We start from the raw sequence: 3,876 nt of genomic DNA on the forward strand, positions 1-3,876 counted from the left end.
AATGACTGAACACACTGGTTGGACACAATGACTGAACACACTGGTTGGACACAATGACTGAACACACTGGTTGGACACAATGACTGAACACACTGGTTGGACACAATGACTGAACACACTGGTTGGACACAATGACTGAACACACTGGTTGGACACAATGACTGAACACACTGGTTGGACACAATGACTGAACACACTGGTTGGACACAATGACTGAACACACTGGTTGGACACAATGACTGAACACACTGGTTGGACACAATGACTGAACACACTGGTTGGACACAATGACTGAACACACTGGTTGGACACAATGACTGAACACACTGGTTGGACACAATGACTGAACACACTGGTTGGACACAATGACTGAACACACTGGTTGGACACAATGACTGAACACACTGGTTGGACACAATGACTGAACACACTGGTTGGACACAATGACTGAACACACTGGTTGGACACAATGACTGAACACACTGGTTGGACACAATGACTGAACACACTGGTTGGACACAATGACTGAACACACTGGTTGGACACAATGACTGAACACACTGGCTGGACAAAGTGACTGGACACACTGGTTGGACAAAACAAGGAATACCACGCTTGTTTCAACAAGATCCACACATCATCACATACGGGCCTTTGAGTTTAACAAATAAATTGGAATAAATTTAATAATAACATAATTCCACTAATATATCGGACATTGGGCTCAAATTTTCCCCATTTCGATAGATAGGATTTTAGCGATATTACATAACTAATAGTTAAATAGATTTCCCACAATTTTAAATTATGAACCCATATTGTGTAATGATCAATAAAGACATTGGTGGTATAGGTAATATTACCTTCTTAAATGACTTAAAAGGTTTCTTAGTGAGGTATTAATAAGATAACTATTATTTGAGGAAAGATATTTTGTTTAAATATATATTTAAGAAACTACTCACAAGTTTATTTATGAAGAGACATACATTTATTTAGGAAAAAAAATGTATACATACCTTAATTGGGGGAAAAACATACATTAATGTGGGAGAAAAAAATACACATGATAAGTTCATAGCTAGGTATTATTTCCTGCCAAATCTGTCATTCCAAACAGCTTTTAAGTTCCAAAAAAGCGTTTTATCCAACAAAAACGATATTGACCCCATCGTGGTGGACACCTTGACCCTGTAAAGACTAGCCATAACCCCCTCTGACCTCCAGTAATGTCTCCTTCAACGACTCTACTCAACCACTTTCAGGTTGAAGACGCTGCCTCAGTCCTCACCAGATTGTCTCCCAGCAAGACGCCAATCGCCTTCCAAACACGGCCTCTAACGAGGTCTCTTTACCCAGCTGACGTTTTTATCAGGCTCAGAATGGATCAATTGGTGGAAGAGAAGGGAAGGGAAGGGAAAGGAGGGGAGGAGGGGGGGACGAGGCCGGAAGAGAGAGAAAGAGAGGACTGATATCAATCAGTGTAAGCGTGCCTGAAGGGGTTATCTTGAGAGGTTATCTCAAGATAACCCCTTCAGGCACGCCAGGGTCGTCTAAGTCTGTGTAGTATTCAAGACCTACAGAGCATCTGTTATCGTCTCTGTCATCTTATCCGGTGTCAAAAAAAAAATACTGATTTACTCTCAGTTATGTCAGCAGCTGGTACATTGTCAGCAGCTGGTACACTGTCAGCAGCTGGTGAGACGACAGCATTTGTTGACCTGTCAACCAATGATGACCCATCACCAGCTCTCATCCACCTTATTCAGCTGTTATTGTTTGGTCTGGATTCAATTCCTACTACTGTTTATCTTTCCAACAGATGGCAACCTTGAAAAAGTTTAATCCATAACTTACCATCATTTGAGTAGATTTTATCCTCATGCGTTCATGCTTCCATTAGCTCTTATTCATACTTCCAAATGCTCTGATTCATCAAAATGCTCTGATTCATCTAAATGCTCTGATTCTTCCAAATGCTCTGATTCTTCCAAATGCTCTGATTCATCCAAATGCTCTGATTCTTCCAAATGCTCTGATTCTTCCAAATGCTCTGATTCATCCAAATGCTCTGATTCTTCCAAATGCTCTGATTCTTCCAAATGCTCTGATTCTTCCAAATGCTCTGATTCATCCAAATGCTCTGATTCATCCAAATGCTCTGATTCATCCATATGCTCTGATTCTTCCAAATGCTCTGATTCATCAAAATGCTCTGATTCTTCCAAATGCTCTGATTCTTCCAAATGCTCTGATTCATCCAAATGCTCCGATTCATCCAAATGCTCTGATTCTTTCAGACACTCCAGACTTATATGCTTTGATATAGACGCTAATAACTCTCAGTTATAATATAACTCTATTATAGACGCTAATAACTGCATCTACCCATGCAACACCAATCACCACCAAACCACATCACCCACCACATAGGCCATGAGACGACAGAGCTCCGAGTGACCGAGGCCCTGACAACACCCCAGAAACAGCCCCATTGACGCACCTGCACAAACCCCTGTAATTGAGGGGTTTGTGCAACCCCCTTTCACGACACAACTACCGCCTTCAGAACCCTGCGCAGTTAGGGCATAATCGAAGCACTAATTACCGACCCCCTGGTTTATACAAAGGGGTAATTGCCTCAGCGACACGGTTATGCGCGATGCAGTGCAAATCAGTGGTGAGGTTTCTCGTGCTTGTGTTCCAGTGCTCTGTAGCTGGAACACATGTGTGTGTGTTGCTTCAGTGCTCTGAAGCAACACACACACTTGGATTGCTTCCTTGTTGCTATCATGATTTTCTGGGAGGAGGGGTGGGAGAACGGGTGGGGGGAGAGGGGGGGGGTTGTGTATCTGTTTGGGTGTCTTGTCTCTCTGTTTGTCTGGGTCTCTGTTGTGTTGTCTGGGTCTCTGTTGTGTTGGTTCATTGTTGCTGTTGCTTGGATGGTGTTGCTTGTGTTGTATAAGCCTTTGTTGTACTTTTTTTTTTTTTTACTGTCAGTGGCATCATTTGTTGGTTATAGGAATGATGTTATTCTGGAGCGTGTTGTTGATGTGGGTGCTTACACTGCTGCTTCAGGCTTGTTCTACTGATATCCATTGTTAAGTATTTTAAATGTCTCTGACATGTCTCTTTTTATTTTTTAATATTTTTCATCGGTTGGCCCCAGTTCTTTTTCCATTCTTGGATCCCATTACAAATATTCTTTTTTATGTACTGGGTTACATACCTCTGTTCCTTTTTCAAGCTACCTTGTGTGCTTCTTTCAGGGTAGAATTACACGACGGAGCTGCATACTGTTGGACTGGTCTTATGTAGGTTGATGCAAAGGGACCTAAATATTTTTCTACTTGCTAGTCTTCCAAGAAAATTATTTCCCCTCATTGTGTATGATCCTGTTGATCCTATGTTCCAGTTCCCCCATTAATATCACCTTACACTTACTAGTGTTGAACTCCAGGAGCCTTGTCTCGTAACTCTGAAGCTTACCAAGATCTTCTTATAGTAGTGAACCGTCTTCAAATGCTACAACCTTTTCTCAGCAATTTTGCATTATAGGTAAATTTATTGGTGTGAAAAACTGTACCCTCGGGATTAGGCTATTAACGTCAATGAGCCATAATATCTGCCCAAGTATTCTCTTATCTGTAATCCAGTTTTCCTTCGTTGCTCCCATGGCTTCTATGGTATTAATGGTATTAACGTCAATGAACCATAATATCTGCCCAGGTATTCTCTTATCTGTAATCCAGTTTTCCTTCGTTGCTCCCATGGCTTCTATGGTATTAATGGTATCATGTAGTGAAAGAGTTGGGCGTGACGTATATTTACTATAAGTGACTCATTGAAGATCATTGCCAGAGGCACACTGAGGGC

Source organism: Procambarus clarkii, chromosome 68 (assembly GCF_040958095.1).
Source record: "Procambarus clarkii isolate CNS0578487 chromosome 68, FALCON_Pclarkii_2.0, whole genome shotgun sequence".
Lineage (NCBI taxonomy): Eukaryota > Metazoa > Arthropoda > Malacostraca > Decapoda > Cambaridae > Procambarus > Procambarus clarkii.